Source organism: Mytilus edulis, unplaced genomic scaffold, assembly GCF_963676685.1.
Source record: "Mytilus edulis unplaced genomic scaffold, xbMytEdul2.2 SCAFFOLD_2254, whole genome shotgun sequence".
Classification (NCBI taxonomy): domain Eukaryota; kingdom Metazoa; phylum Mollusca; class Bivalvia; order Mytilida; family Mytilidae; genus Mytilus; species Mytilus edulis.
In genome coordinates, this window is record NW_027267056.1 from 1 (window position 1) to 15,894 (window position 15,894).

Consider the following 15,894-nt stretch of genomic DNA (forward strand, 5'->3'; position numbering starts at 1 on the left):
GTTGATAAAACACCGGTTCTCGTCCGATCACCGAAGTTAAGCAACGTCGAGCCCGGTTAGTACTTGGATGGGTGACCGCCTGGGAATACCGGGTGTTGTAGACATTTTTTGTACCTATAATTTTGCATTTCTACCAAACAATTAATGTAAAGTTTTGCTTCTGAAAAAATCTGTTTTATATAAATTTCTTTTCAAAAATGCTACTACCTAACCTTATATATCAAAAATTTTAACACTTCTGTGTCTACGACCATATCACGTTGAAAACACCGGTTCTCGTCCGATCACCGAAGTTAAGCAACGTCGAGCCCGGTTAGTACTTGGATGGGTGACCGCCTGGGAATACCGGGTGTTGTAGACATTTTTTTACTTATAATTTTGCATTCCTACCAAACATAATTGTTCTATGATTTTTTTTACTAATTTACTTGGATGTAATATTCAACATATCTAGCTATCAATGAATGAAGAAAACAGAAAATAAATCATTCATAAATTTATTTATTTTTCAATACCCATCTGCATGGTGAAATATTTTTACGTGAAATACATGCAAGTCAAGTTATATACACTTAAGAATTCCACTCCTTCCACATGCATGTGGCTACATATATATTTTTTTTTTTTAAATTAGGTCGTCTGTGATAATATGGTATCCGCCTTTTGTCGTCATTTGAAATCGCCTCTTTCTTTTTGACCAGGGCTTATATGATTCACTATTTTTCTGAAAGAATTCTGATTAGCAAAAATTCATTATAGCAAAAAACAAATAATAAACAATAAATACTAATTATAGCTTGTAAAGTTCCAGTAAAAAATTCGAATATTTGAAACGTCTTTCATCTCGTCAAGGAAGTCCCGCTTTCGAAGTTTGCCATCTTTGTGTGCTTTCATATCGAAGGCAAAATCTAAATTTTTGGGAAGTCTCTTTATTTCTACGTATATCTGAAAGCAAAAACATATAAAGAAATGATTTTACTACAAAGGTATATCATTTTTACGGCACAATCTAGTTTTTGTGAAATAATACAACACGTTTTCTGATGAAGAATCGCACGAGAGAAATTGACAAGTTGTACATTAATCGTAAATATTTCTTTACTCGTGGTATTTTGTTTAATTCTTATGACATATTCTGAAAGAAAAATTCCTGCTGAAGATTTTCGTGTATGATTTATATATCAAAACGTACAATTTATTTGAAACAAATGATTAAAACTTGTCGAACAAGCACACAGATTTTCTTGTCGATCTGTTTGAATTAGATTGTCATGAAAGTTTAAGGGTGCTCTCGTCGAGGTCCGCGTTAGATAGATAATTACACTATGTCAGTGAGGTTTGGTAAACATTGTAATCTGTCGTTCATTCGCACACATCGTTCAACAACCAAAACCGCAAAATGTCAGACGCACCAGCACCAGTAGTAAAGACCCCAGCTAAGTCACCAAAGAAGAAAGTTGCAGCTAAACCAAAGAAAGTAGCTACTCATCCAAAATACAGCGAGATGGTCGGAAAGGCTATATCTGCTTTGAAAGAGCGTGGAGGCTCCAGCCGTCAAGCCATCCTTAAGTATATCTTAGCAAACTTCAGCGTTGGTAGCGATGCAAAAACAGTAAACACTCACTTGAAGTTAGCTCTGAAATCAGGAGTGAAGAGCAATAGCTTGAAACAGTCGAAGGGTACCGGCGCTTCTGGAAGCTTAAGATTGGGGAAGTGGCTAAACCAGCTAAGAAACCAGCAAAGAAAGTAGTTAAACCTAAAGCCGCCAAGCCAAAGAAGGCAAAGACACCTACCAAAAAGACTGCCGCAAAGAAACCTGCAGCAAAGAAACCAGCAGGTGAAAAGAAAGCAGCTAAACCAAAAGCAAAGAAACCAGCTGCAAAGAAACCTGCTGCAAAACCTGCTGCCAAATCTGCAAAGAAAGCCACAAAATCTCCCAAGAAGACAAAGGCTGCAGCTAAACCAAAGAAGGCAAAGACACCAAAGAAGAAGTAAATAAAGGAAGCATCCTGATGCTTTTAAAGCTTAAACAGCCCTTTTAAGGGCTACCAAAATTTTTCAAAAAGAGTCTGAAATTGTTGCATGGTATTAGTCACAAATAAAATATAGCTTGTCCCATATTCTAAATCTCTCTGTCTTCTCTGCAATTTTTTTCTACTATAAAGTCCATGTGTACTTGCCTAGTTTTACTATCTTCCACTCTCTGGATCGTGCAGTAAGTGTTTAGTTTTGCTTCTATCTTAAACCTGAAATTTTTTTTTATACAAATTCTAGATCTGTTCAAAATTGCTACTTCCTAACTTTATATATCAAACATTTTGACACTTCTGTGTCTACGACCATATCACGTTGAAAACACCGGTTCTCGTCCGATCACCGAAGTTAAGCAACGTCGAGCCCGGTTAGTACTTGGATGGGTGACCGCCTGGGAATACCGGGTGTTGTAGACATTTTTTGTACCTATAATTTTGCATTTCTACCAAACAATTAATGTAAAGTTTTGCTTCTGAAAAAATCTGTTTTATATAAATTTCTTTTCAAAAATGCTACTACCTAACCTTATATATCAAAAATTTTAACACTTCTGTGTCTACGACCATATCACGTTGAAAACACCGGTTCTCGTCCGATCACCGAAGTTAAGCAACGTCGAGCCCGGTTAGTACTTGGATGGGTGACCGCCTGGGAATACCGGGTGTTGTAGACATTTTTTTACTTATAATTTTGCATTCTACCAAACATAATTGTTCTATGATTTTTTTTACTAATTTACTTGGATGTAATATTCAACATATCTAGCTATCAATGAATGAAGAAAACAGAAAATAAATCATTCATAAATTTATTTATTTTTCAATACCCATCTGCATGGTGAAATATTTTTACGTGAAATACATGCAAGTCAAGTTATATACACTTAAGAATTCCACTCCTTCCACATGCATGTGGCTACATATATATTTTTTTTTTTTAAATTAGGTCGTCTGTGATAATATGGTATCCGCCTTTTGTCGTCATTTGAAATCGCCTCTTTCTTTTTGACCAGGGCTTATATGATTCACTATTTTTCTGAAAGAATTCTGATTAGCAAAAATTCATTATAGCAAAAACAAATAATAAACAATAAATACTAATTATAGCTTGTAAAGTTCCAGTAAAAAATTCGAATATTTGAAACGTCTTTCATCTCGGTCAAGGAAGTCCCGCTTTCGAAGTTTGCCATCTTTGTGTGCTTTCATATCGAAGGCAAAATCTAAATTTTTGGGAAGTCTCTTTATTTCTACGTATATCTGAAAGCAAAAACATATAAAGAAATGATTTTACTACAAAGGTATATCATTTTTACGGCACAATCTAGTTTTTGTGAAATAATACAACACGTTTTCTGATGAAGAATCGCACGAGAGAAATTGACAAGTTGTACATTAATCGTAAATATTTCTTTACTCGTGGTATTTTGTTTAATTCTTATGACATATTCTGAAAGAAAAATTCCTGCTGAAGATTTTCGTGTATGATTTATATATCAAAACGTACAATTTATTTGAAACAAATGATTAAAACTTGTCGAACAAGCACACAGATTTTCTTGTCGATCTGTTTGAATTAGATTGTCATGAAAGTTTAAGGGTGCTCTCGTCGAGGTCCGCGTTAGATAGATAATTACACTATGTCAGTGAGGTTTGGTAAACATTGTAATCTGTCGTTCATTCGCACACATCGTTCAACAACCAAAACCGCAAATGTCAGACGCACCAGCACCAGTAGTAAAGACCCCAGCTAAGTCACCAAAGAAGAAAGTTGCAGCTAAACCAAAGAAAGTAGCTACTCATCCAAAATACAGCGAGATGGTCGGAAAGGCTATATCTGCTTTGAAAGAGCGTGGAGGCTCCAGCCGTCAAGCCATCCTTAAGTATATCTTAGCAAACTTCAGCGTTGGTAGCGATGCAAAAACAGTAAACACTCACTTGAAGTTAGCTCTGAAATCAGGAGTGAAGAGCAATAGCTTGAAACAGTCGAAGGGTACCGGCGCTTCTGGAAGCTTTAAGATTGGGGAAGTGGCTAAACCAGCTAAGAAACCAGCAAAGAAAGTAGTTAAACCTAAAGCCGCCAAGCCAAAGAAGGCAAAGACACCTACCAAAAAGACTGCCGCAAAGAAACCTGCAGCAAAGAAACCAGCAGGTGAAAAGAAAGCAGCTAAACCAAAAGCAAAGAAACCAGCTGCAAAGAAACCTGCTGCAAAACCTGCTGCCAAATCTGCAAAGAAAGCCACAAAATCTCCCAAGAAGACAAAGGCTGCAGCTAAACCAAAGAAGGCAAAGACACCAAAGAAGAAGTAAATAAAGGAAGCATCCTGATGCTTTTAAAGCTTAAACAGCCCTTTTAAGGGCTACCAAAATTTTCAAAAAGAGTCTGAAATTGTTGCATGGTATTAGTCACAAATAAAATATAGCTTGTCCCATATTCTAAATCTCTCTGTCTTCTCTGCAATTTTTTTCTACTATAAAGTCCATGTGTACTTGCCTAGTTTTACTATCTTCCACTCTCTGGATCGTGCAGTAAGTGTTTAGTTTTGCTTCTATCTTAAACCTGAAATTTTTTTTTATACAAATTCTAGATCTGTTCAAAATTGCTACTTCCTAACTTTATATATCAAACATTTTGACACTTCTGTGTCTACGACCATATCACGTTGAAAACACCGGTTCTCGTCCGATCACCGAAGTTAAGCAACGTCGAGCCCGGTTAGTACTTGGATGGGTGACCGCCTGGGAATACCGGGTGTTGTAGACATTTTTGTACCTATAATTTTGCATTTCTACCAAACAATTAATGTAAAGTTTTGCTTCTGAAAAAATCTGTTTTATATAAATTTCTTTTCAAAAATGCTACTACCTAACCTTATATATCAAAAATTTTAACACTTCTGTGTCTACGACCATATCACGTTGAAAACACCGGTTCTCGTCCGATCACCGAAGTTAAGCAACGTCGAGCCCGGTTAGTACTTGGATGGGTGACCGCCTGGGAATACCGGGTGTTGTAGACATTTTTTTACTTATAATTTTGCATTCCTACCAAACATAATTGTTCTATGATTTTTTTTACTAATTTACTTGGATGTAATATTCAACATATCTAGCTATCAATGAATGAAGAAAACAGAAATAAATCATTCATAAATTTATTTATTTTTCAATACCCATCTGCATGGTGAAATATTTTTACGTGAAATACATGCAAGTCAAGTTATATACACTTAAGAATTCCACTCCTTCCACATGCATGTGGCTACATATATATTTTTTTTTTTAAATTAGGTCGTCTGTGATAATATGGTATCCGCCTTTTGTCGTCATTTGAAATCGCCTCTTTCTTTTGACCAGGGCTTATATGATTCACTATTTTTCTGAAAGAATTCTGATTAGCAAAAATTCATTATAGCAAAAACAAATAATAAACAATAAATACTAATTATAGCTTGTAAAGTTCCAGTAAAAAATTCGAATATTTGAAACGTCTTTCATCTCGGTCAAGGAAGTCCCGCTTTCGAAGTTTGCCATCTTTGTGTGCTTTCATATCGAAGGCAAAATCTAAATTTTTGGGAAGTCTCTTTATTTCTACGTATATCTGAAAGCAAAAACATATAAAGAAATGATTTTACTACAAAGGTATATCATTTTTACGGCACAATCTAGTTTTTGTGAAATAATACAACACGTTTTCTGATGAAGAATCGCACGAGAGAAATTGACAAGTTGTACATTAATCGTAAATATTTCTTTACTCGTGGTATTTTGTTTAATTCTTATGACATATTCTGAAAGAAAAATTCCTGCTGAAGATTTTCGTGTATGATTTATATATCAAAACGTACAATTTATTTGAAACAAATGATTAAAACTTGTCGAACAAGCACACAGATTTTCTTGTCGATCTGTTTGAATTAGATTGTCATGAAAGTTTAAGGGTGCTCTCGTCGAGGTCCGCGTTAGATAGATAATTACACTATGTCAGTGAGGTTTGGTAAACATTGTAATCTGTCGTTCATTCGCACACATCGTTCAACAACCAAAACCGCAAAATGTCAGACGCACCAGCACCAGTAGTAAAGACCCCAGCTAAGTCACCAAAGAAGAAAGTTGCAGCTAAACCAAAGAAAGTAGCTACTCATCCAAAATACAGCGAGATGGTCGGAAAGGCTATATCTGCTTTGAAAGAGCGTGGAGGCTCCAGCCGTCAAGCCATCCTTAAGTATATCTTAGCAAACTTCAGCGTTGGTAGCGATGCAAAAACAGTAAACACTCACTTGAAGTTAGCTCTGAAATCAGGAGTGAAGAGCAATAGCTTGAAACAGTCGAAGGGTACCGGCGCTTCTGGAAGCTTTAAGATTGGGGAAGTGGCTAAACCAGCTAAGAAACCAGCAAAGAAAGTAGTTAAACCTAAAGCCGCCAAGCCAAAGAAGGCAAAGACACCTACCAAAAAGACTGCCGCAAAGAAACCTGCAGCAAAGAAACCAGCAGGTGAAAAGAAAGCAGCTAAACCAAAAGCAAAGAAACCAGCTGCAAAGAAACCTGCTGCAAAACCTGCTGCCAAATCTGCAAAGAAAGCCACAAAATCTCCCAAGAAGACAAAGGCTGCAGCTAAACCAAAGAAGGCAAAGACACCAAAGAAGAAGTAAATAAAGGAAGCATCCTGATGCTTTTAAAGCTTAAACAGCCCTTTTAAGGGCTACCAAAATTTTTCAAAAAGAGTCTGAAATTGTTGCATGGTATTAGTCACAAATAAAATATAGCTTGTCCCATATTCTAAATCTCTCTGTCTTCTCTGCAATTTTTTTCTACTATAAAGTCCATGTGTACTTGCCTAGTTTTACTATCTTCCACTCTCTGGATCGTGCAGTAAGTGTTTAGTTTTGCTTCTATCTTAAACCTGAAATTTTTTTTTATACAAATTCTAGATCTGTTCAAAATTGCTACTTCCTAACTTTATATATCAAACATTTTGACACTTCTGTGTCTACGACCATATCACGTTGAAAACACCGGTTCTCGTCCGATCACCGAAGTTAAGCAACGTCGAGCCCGGTTAGTACTTGGATGGGTGACCGCCTGGGAATACCGGGTGTTGTAGACATTTTTTGTACCTATAATTTTGCATTTCTACCAAACAATTAATGTAAAGTTTTGCTTCTGAAAAAATCTGTTTTATATAAATTTCTTTTCAAAAATGCTACTACCTAACCTTATATATCAAAAATTTTAACACTTCTGTGTCTACGACCATATCACGTTGAAAACACCGGTTCTCGTCCGATCACCGAAGTTAAGCAACGTCGAGCCCGGTTAGTACTTGGATGGGTGACCGCCTGGGAATACCGGGTGTTGTAGACATTTTTTTACTTATAATTTTGCATTCCTACCAAACATAATTGTTCTATGATTTTTTTTACTAATTTACTTGGATGTAATATTCAACATATCTAGCTATCAATGAATGAAGAAAACAGAAAATAAATCATTCATAAATTTATTTATTTTTCAATACCCATCTGCATGGTGAAATATTTTTACGTGAAATACATGCAAGTCAAGTTATATACACTTAAGAATTCCACTCCTTCCACATGCATGTGGCTACATATATATATTTTTTTTTAAATTAGGTCGTCTGTGATAATATGGTATCCGCCTTTTGTCGTCATTTGAAATCGCCTCTTTCTTTTTGACCAGGGCTTATATGATTCACTATTTTTCTGAAAGAATTCTGATTAGCAAAAATTCATTATAGCAAAAACAAATAATAAACAATAAATACTAATTATAGCTTGTAAAGTTCCAGTAAAAAATTCGAATATTTGAAACGTCTTTCATCTCGGTCAAGGAAGTCCCGCTTTCGAAGTTTGCCATCTTTGTGTGCTTTCATATCGAAGGCAAAATCTAAATTTTTGGGAAGTCTCTTTATTTCTACGTATATCTGAAAGCAAAAACATATAAAGAAATGATTTTACTACAAAGGTATATCATTTTTACGGCACAATCTAGTTTTTGTGAAATAATACAACACGTTTTCTGATGAAGAATCGCACGAGAGAAATTGACAAGTTGTACATTAATCGTAAATATTTCTTTACTCGTGGTATTTTGTTTAATTCTTATGACATATTCTGAAAGAAAAATTCCTGCTGAAGATTTTCGTGTATGATTTATATATCAAAACGTACAATTTATTTGAAACAAATGATTAAAACTTGTCGAACAAGCACACAGATTTTCTTGTCGATCTGTTTGAATTAGATTGTCATGAAAGTTTAAGGGTGCTCTCGTCGAGGTCCGCGTTAGATAGATAATTACACTATGTCAGTGAGGTTTGGTAAACATTGTAATCTGTCGTTCATTCGCACACATCGTTCAACAACCAAAACCGCAAAATGTCAGACGCACCAGCACCAGTAGTAAAGACCCCAGCTAAGTCACCAAAGAAGAAAGTTGCAGCTAAACCAAAGAAAGTAGCTACTCATCCAAAATACAGCGAGATGGTCGGAAAGGCTATATCTGCTTTGAAAGAGCGTGGAGGCTCCAGCCGTCAAGCCATCCTTAAGTATATCTTAGCAAACTTCAGCGTTGGTAGCGATGCAAAAACAGTAAACACTCACTTGAAGTTAGCTCTGAAATCAGGAGTGAAGAGCAATAGCTTGAAACAGTCGAAGGGTACCGGCGCTTCTGGAAGCTTTAAGATTGGGGAAGTGGCTAAACCAGCTAAGAAACCAGCAAAGAAAGTAGTTAAACCTAAAGCCGCCAAGCCAAAGAAGGCAAAGACACCTACCAAAAAGACTGCCGCAAAGAAACCTGCAGCAAAGAAACCAGCAGGTGAAAAGAAAGCAGCTAAACCAAAAGCAAAGAAACCAGCTGCAAAGAAACCTGCTGCAAAACCTGCTGCCAAATCTGCAAAGAAAGCCACAAAATCTCCCAAGAAGACAAAGGCTGCAGCTAAACCAAAGAAGGCAAAGACACCAAAGAAGAAGTAAATAAAGGAAGCATCCTGATGCTTTTAAAGCTTAAACAGCCCTTTTAAGGGCTACCAAAATTTTTCAAAAAGAGTCTGAAATTGTTGCATGGTATTAGTCACAAATAAAATATAGCTTGTCCCATATTCTAAATCTCTCTGTCTTCTCTGCAATTTTTTTCTACTATAAAGTCCATGTGTACTTGCCTAGTTTTACTATCTTCCACTCTCTGGATCGTGCAGTAAGTGTTTAGTTTTGCTTCTATCTTAAACCTGAAATTTTTTTTTATACAAATTCTAGATCTGTTCAAAATTGCTACTTCCTAACTTTATATATCAAACATTTTGACACTTCTGTGTCTACGACCATATCACGTTGAAAACACCGGTTCTCGTCCGATCACCGAAGTTAAGCAACGTCGAGCCCGGTTAGTACTTGGATGGGTGACCGCCTGGGAATACCGGGTGTTGTAGACATTTTTTGTACCTATAATTTTGCATTTCTACCAAACAATTAATGTAAAGTTTTGCTTCTGAAAAAATCTGTTTTATATAAATTTCTTTTCAAAAATGCTACTACCTAACCTTATATATCAAAAATTTTAACACTTCTGTGTCTACGACCATATCACGTTGAAAACACCGGTTCTCGTCCGATCACCGAAGTTAAGCAACGTCGAGCCCGGTTAGTACTTGGATGGGTGACCGCCTGGGAATACCGGGTGTTGTAGACATTTTTTTACTTATAATTTTGCATTCCTACCAAACATAATTGTTCTATGATTTTTTTTACTAATTTACTTGGATGTAATATTCAACATATCTAGCTATCAATGAATGAAGAAAACAGAAAATAAATCATTCATAAATTTATTTATTTTTCAATACCCATCTGCATGGTGAAATATTTTTACGTGAAATACATGCAAGTCAAGTTATATACACTTAAGAATTCCACTCCTTCCACATGCATGTGGCTACATATATATATTTTTTTTTTAAATTAGGTCGTCTGTGATAATATGGTATCCGCCTTTTGTCGTCATTTGAAATCGCCTCTTTCTTTTTGACCAGGGCTTATATGATTCACTATTTTTCTGAAAGAATTCTGATTAGCAAAAATTCATTATAGCAAAAACAAATAATAAACAATAAATACTAATTATAGCTTGTAAAGTTCCAGTAAAAAATTCGAATATTTGAAACGTCTTTCATCTCGGTCAAGGAAGTCCCGCTTTCGAAGTTTGCCATCTTTGTGTGCTTTCATATCGAAGGCAAAATCTAAATTTTTGGGAAGTCTCTTTATTTCTACGTATATCTGAAAGCAAAAACATATAAAGAAATGATTTTACTACAAAGGTATATCATTTTTACGGCACAATCTAGTTTTTGTGAAATAATACAACACGTTTTCTGATGAAGAATCGCACGAGAGAAATTGACAAGTTGTACATTAATCGTAAATATTTCTTTACTCGTGGTATTTTGTTTAATTCTTATGACATATTCTGAAAGAAAAATTCCTGCTGAAGATTTTCGTGTATGATTTATATATCAAAACGTACAATTTATTTGAAACAAATGATTAAAACTTGTCGAACAAGCACACAGATTTTCTTGTCGATCTGTTTGAATTAGATTGTCATGAAAGTTTAAGGGTGCTCTCGTCGAGGTCCGCGTTAGATAGATAATTACACTATGTCAGTGAGGTTTGGTAAACATTGTAATCTGTCGTTCATTCGCACACATCGTTCAACAACCAAAACCGCAAAATGTCAGACGCACCAGCACCAGTAGTAAAGACCCCAGCTAAGTCACCAAAGAAGAAAGTTGCAGCTAAACCAAAGAAAGTAGCTACTCATCCAAAATACAGCGAGATGGTCGGAAAGGCTATATCTGCTTTGAAAGAGCGTGGAGGCTCCAGCCGTCAAGCCATCCTTAAGTATATCTTAGCAAACTTCAGCGTTGGTAGCGATGCAAAAACAGTAAACACTCACTTGAAGTTAGCTCTGAAATCAGGAGTGAAGAGCAATAGCTTGAAACAGTCGAAGGGTACCGGCGCTTCTGGAAGCTTTAAGATTGGGGAAGTGGCTAAACCAGCTAAGAAACCAGCAAAGAAAGTAGTTAAACCTAAAGCCGCCAAGCCAAAGAAGGCAAAGACACCTACCAAAAAGACTGCCGCAAAGAAACCTGCAGCAAAGAAACCAGCAGGTGAAAAGAAAGCAGCTAAACCAAAAGCAAAGAAACCAGCTGCAAAGAAACCTGCTGCAAAACCTGCTGCCAAATCTGCAAAGAAAGCCACAAAATCTCCCAAGAAGACAAAGGCTGCAGCTAAACCAAAGAAGGCAAAGACACCAAAGAAGAAGTAAATAAAGGAAGCATCCTGATGCTTTTAAAGCTTAAACAGCCCTTTTAAGGGCTACCAAAATTTTTCAAAAAGAGTCTGAAATTGTTGCATGGTATTAGTCACAAATAAAATATAGCTTGTCCCATATTCTAAATCTCTCTGTCTTCTCTGCAATTTTTTTCTACTATAAAGTCCATGTGTACTTGCCTAGTTTTACTATCTTCCACTCTCTGGATCGTGCAGTAAGTGTTTAGTTTTGCTTCTATCTTAAACCTGAAATTTTTTTTTATACAAATTCTAGATCTGTTCAAAATTGCTACTTCCTAACTTTATATATCAAACATTTTGACACTTCTGTGTCTACGACCATATCACGTTGAAAACACCGGTTCTCGTCCGATCACCGAAGTTAAGCAACGTCGAGCCCGGTTAGTACTTGGATGGGTGACCGCCTGGGAATACCGGGTGTTGTAGACATTTTTTGTACCTATAATTTTGCATTTCTACCAAACAATTAATGTAAAGTTTTGCTTCTGAAAAAATCTGTTTTATATAAATTTCTTTTCAAAAATGCTACTACCTAACCTTATATATCAAAAATTTTAACACTTCTGTGTCTACGACCATATCACGTTGAAAACACCGGTTCTCGTCCGATCACCGAAGTTAAGCAACGTCGAGCCCGGTTAGTACTTGGATGGGTGACCGCCTGGGAATACCGGGTGTTGTAGACATTTTTTTACTTATAATTTTGCATTCCTACCAAACATAATTGTTCTATGATTTTTTTTACTAATTTACTTGGATGTAATATTCAACATATCTAGCTATCAATGAATGAAGAAAACAGAAAATAAATCATTCATAAATTTATTTATTTTTCAATACCCATCTGCATGGTGAAATATTTTTACGTGAAATACATGCAAGTCAAGTTATATACACTTAAGAATTCCACTCCTTCCACATGCATGTGGCTACATATATATATTTTTTTTTAAATTAGGTCGTCTGTGATAATATGGTATCCGCCTTTTGTCGTCATTTGAAATCGCCTCTTTCTTTTTGACCAGGGCTTATATGATTCACTATTTTTCTGAAAGAATTCTGATTAGCAAAAATTCATTATAGCAAAAACAAATAATAAACAATAAATACTAATTATAGCTTGTAAAGTTCCAGTAAAAAATTCGAATATTTGAAACGTCTTTCATCTCGGTCAAGGAAGTCCCGCTTTCGAAGTTTGCCATCTTTGTGTGCTTTCATATCGAAGGCAAAATCTAAATTTTTGGGAAGTCTCTTTATTTCTACGTATATCTGAAAGCAAAAACATATAAAGAAATGATTTTACTACAAAGGTATATCATTTTTACGGCACAATCTAGTTTTTGTGAAATAATACAACACGTTTTCTGATGAAGAATCGCACGAGAGAAATTGACAAGTTGTACATTAATCGTAAATATTTCTTTACTCGTGGTATTTTGTTTAATTCTTATGACATATTCTGAAAGAAAAATTCCTGCTGAAGATTTTCGTGTATGATTTATATATCAAAACGTACAATTTATTTGAAACAAATGATTAAAACTTGTCGAACAAGCACACAGATTTTCTTGTCGATCTGTTTGAATTAGATTGTCATGAAAGTTTAAGGGTGCTCTCGTCGAGGTCCGCGTTAGATAGATAATTACACTATGTCAGTGAGGTTTGGTAAACATTGTAATCTGTCGTTCATTCGCACACATCGTTCAACAACCAAAACCGCAAAATGTCAGACGCACCAGCACCAGTAGTAAAGACCCCAGCTAAGTCACCAAAGAAGAAAGTTGCAGCTAAACCAAAGAAAGTAGCTACTCATCCAAAATACAGCGAGATGGTCGGAAAGGGCTATATCTGCTTTGAAAGAGCGTGGAGGCTCCAGCCGTCAAGCCATCCTTAAGTATATCTTAGCAAACTTCAGCGTTGGTAGCGATGCAAAAACAGTAAACACTCACTTGAAGTTAGCTCTGAAATCAGGAGTGAAGAGCAATAGCTTGAAACAGTCGAAGGGTACCGGCGCTTCTGGAAGCTTTAAGATTGGGGAAGTGGCTAAACCAGCTAAGAAACCAGCAAAGAAAGTAGTTAAACCTAAAGCCGCCAAGCCAAAGAAGGCAAAGACACCTACCAAAAAGACTGCCGCAAAGAAACCTGCAGCAAAGAAACCAGCAGGTGAAAAGAAAGCAGCTAAACCAAAAGCAAAGAAACCAGCTGCAAAGAAACCTGCTGCAAAACCTGCTGCCAAATCTGCAAAGAAAGCCACAAAATCTCCCAAGAAGACAAAGGCTGCAGCTAAACCAAAGAAGGCAAAGACACCAAAGAAGAAGTAAATAAAGGAAGCATCCTGATGCTTTTAAAGCTTAAACAGCCCTTTTAAGGGCTACCAAAATTTTTCAAAAAGAGTCTGAAATTGTTGCATGGTATTAGTCACAAATAAAATATAGCTTGTCCCATATTCTAAATCTCTCTGTCTTCTCTGCAATTTTTTTCTACTATAAAGTCCATGTGTACTTGCCTAGTTTTACTATCTTCCACTCTCTGGATCGTGCAGTAAGTGTTTAGTTTTGCTTCTATCTTAAACCTGAAATTTTTTTTATACAAATTCTAGATCTGTTCAAAATTGCTACTTCCTAACTTTATATATCAAACATTTTGACACTTCTGTGTCTACGACCATATCACGTTGAAAACACCGGTTCTCGTCCGATCACCGAAGTTAAGCAACGTCGAGCCCGGTTAGTACTTGGATGGGTGACCGCCTGGGAATACCGGGTGTTGTAGACATTTTTTGTACCTATAATTTTGCATTTCTACCAAACAATTAATGTAAAGTTTTGCTTCTGAAAAAATCTGTTTTATATAAATTTCTTTTCAAAAATGCTACTACCTAACCTTATATATCAAAAATTTTAACACTTCTGTGTCTACGACCATATCACGTTGAAAACACCGGTTCTCGTCCGATCACCGAAGTTAAGCAACGTCGAGCCCGGTTAGTACTTGGATGGGTGACCGCCTGGGAATACCGGGTGTTGTAGACATTTTTTTACTTATAATTTTGCATTCCTACCAAACATAATTGTTCTATGATTTTTTTTACTAATTTACTTGGATGTAATATTCAACATATCTAGCTATCAATGAATGAAGAAAACAGAAAATAAATCATTCATAAATTTATTTATTTTTCAATACCCATCTGCATGGTGAAATATTTTTACGTGAAATACATGCAAGTCAAGTTATATACACTTAAGAATTCCACTCCTTCCACATGCATGTGGCTACATATATATATTTTTTTTTTAAATTAGGTCGTCTGTGATAATATGGTATCCGCCTTTTGTCGTCATTTGAAATCGCCTCTTTCTTTTTGACCAGGGCTTATATGATTCACTATTTTTCTGAAAGAATTCTGATTAGCAAAAATTCATTATAGCAAAAACAAATAATAAACAATAAATACTAATTATAGCTTGTAAAGTTCCAGTAAAAAATTCGAATATTTGAAACGTCTTTCATCTCGGTCAAGGAAGTCCCGCTTTCGAAGTTTGCCATCTTTGTGTGCTTTCATATCGAAGGCAAAATCTAAATTTTTGGGAAGTCTCTTTATTTCTACGTATATCTGAAAGCAAAAACATATAAAGAAATGATTTTACTACAAAGGTATATCATTTTTACGGCACAATCTAGTTTTTGTGAAATAATACAACACGTTTTCTGATGAAGAATCGCACGAGAGAAATTGACAAGTTGTACATTAATCGTAAATATTTCTTTACTCGTGGTATTTTGTTTAATTCTTATGACATATTCTGAAAGAAAAATTCCTGCTGAAGATTTTCGTGTATGATTTATATATCAAAACGTACAATTTATTTGAAACAAATGATTAAAACTTGTCGAACAAGCACACAGATTTTCTTGTCGATCTGTTTGAATTAGATTGTCATGAAAGTTTAAGGGTGCTCTCGTCGAGGTCCGCGTTAGATAGATAATTACACTATGTCAGTGAGGTTTGGTAAACATTGTAATCTGTCGTTCATTCGCACACATCGTTCAACAACCAAAACCGCAAAATGTCAGACGCACCAGCACCAGTAGTAAAGACCCCAGCTAAGTCACCAAAGAAGAAAGTTGCAGCTAAACCAAAGAAAGTAGCTACTCATCCAAAATACAGCGAGATGGTCGGAAAGGCTATATCTGCTTTGAAAGAGCGTGGAGGCTCCAGCCGTCAAGCCATCCTTAAGTATATCTTAGCAAACTTCAGCGTTGGTAGCGATGCAAAAACAGTAAACACTCACTTGAAGTTAGCTCTGAAATCAGGAGTGAAGAGCAATAGCTTGAAACAGTCGAAGGGTACCGGCGCTTCTGGAAGCTTTAAGATTGGGGAAGTGGCTAAACCAGCTAAGAAACCAGCAAAGAAAGTAGTTAAACCTAAAGCCGCCAAGCCAAAGAAGGCAAAGACACCTACCAAAAAGACTGCCGCAAAGAAACCTGCA

The 15,894-nt window shown here is 36.0% G+C and overlaps 13 non-coding genes and 1 pseudogene across 13 annotated transcripts; all 14 read left to right on the top strand.

Moving 5' to 3' along the window:
- LOC139504865 (5S ribosomal RNA) lies at positions 1-104 on the top strand (annotated as a pseudogene; the record flags this gene model as incomplete).
- A 138-nt stretch (positions 105-242) lies between these two features.
- Positions 243-361, top strand: LOC139504856 (5S ribosomal RNA). The gene has a single exon (XR_011659416.1). It is a non-coding gene; the product is annotated as a 5S ribosomal RNA (ribosomal RNA).
- A 1,970-nt stretch (positions 362-2,331) lies between these two features.
- On the top strand, positions 2,332-2,450 carry LOC139504866 (5S ribosomal RNA). Its single transcript, XR_011659425.1, has one exon. It is a non-coding gene; the product is annotated as a 5S ribosomal RNA (ribosomal RNA).
- Positions 2,451-2,588: 138 nt separating this feature from the next.
- LOC139504867 (5S ribosomal RNA) lies at positions 2,589-2,707 on the top strand. Its single transcript, XR_011659426.1, has one exon. It is a non-coding gene; the product is annotated as a 5S ribosomal RNA (ribosomal RNA).
- Positions 2,708-4,675: 1,968 nt separating this feature from the next.
- On the top strand, positions 4,676-4,794 carry LOC139504868 (5S ribosomal RNA). Its single transcript, XR_011659427.1, has one exon. It is a non-coding gene; the product is annotated as a 5S ribosomal RNA (ribosomal RNA).
- A 137-nt stretch (positions 4,795-4,931) lies between these two features.
- Positions 4,932-5,050, top strand: LOC139504870 (5S ribosomal RNA). Its single transcript, XR_011659428.1, has one exon. It is a non-coding gene; the product is annotated as a 5S ribosomal RNA (ribosomal RNA).
- A 1,968-nt stretch (positions 5,051-7,018) lies between these two features.
- On the top strand, positions 7,019-7,137 carry LOC139504857 (5S ribosomal RNA). Its single transcript, XR_011659417.1, has one exon. It is a non-coding gene; the product is annotated as a 5S ribosomal RNA (ribosomal RNA).
- Positions 7,138-7,275: 138 nt separating this feature from the next.
- LOC139504858 (5S ribosomal RNA) lies at positions 7,276-7,394 on the top strand. Its single transcript, XR_011659418.1, has one exon. It is a non-coding gene; the product is annotated as a 5S ribosomal RNA (ribosomal RNA).
- A 1,970-nt stretch (positions 7,395-9,364) lies between these two features.
- LOC139504859 (5S ribosomal RNA) lies at positions 9,365-9,483 on the top strand. The gene has a single exon (XR_011659419.1). It is a non-coding gene; the product is annotated as a 5S ribosomal RNA (ribosomal RNA).
- Positions 9,484-9,621: 138 nt separating this feature from the next.
- Positions 9,622-9,740, top strand: LOC139504860 (5S ribosomal RNA). Its single transcript, XR_011659420.1, has one exon. It is a non-coding gene; the product is annotated as a 5S ribosomal RNA (ribosomal RNA).
- A 1,971-nt stretch (positions 9,741-11,711) lies between these two features.
- Positions 11,712-11,830, top strand: LOC139504861 (5S ribosomal RNA). The gene has a single exon (XR_011659421.1). It is a non-coding gene; the product is annotated as a 5S ribosomal RNA (ribosomal RNA).
- Positions 11,831-11,968: 138 nt separating this feature from the next.
- Positions 11,969-12,087, top strand: LOC139504862 (5S ribosomal RNA). Its single transcript, XR_011659422.1, has one exon. It is a non-coding gene; the product is annotated as a 5S ribosomal RNA (ribosomal RNA).
- A 1,970-nt stretch (positions 12,088-14,057) lies between these two features.
- Positions 14,058-14,176, top strand: LOC139504863 (5S ribosomal RNA). The gene has a single exon (XR_011659423.1). It is a non-coding gene; the product is annotated as a 5S ribosomal RNA (ribosomal RNA).
- Positions 14,177-14,314: 138 nt separating this feature from the next.
- Positions 14,315-14,433, top strand: LOC139504864 (5S ribosomal RNA). The gene has a single exon (XR_011659424.1). It is a non-coding gene; the product is annotated as a 5S ribosomal RNA (ribosomal RNA).
- The last annotated feature ends 1,461 nt before the right edge of the window (positions 14,434-15,894 follow it).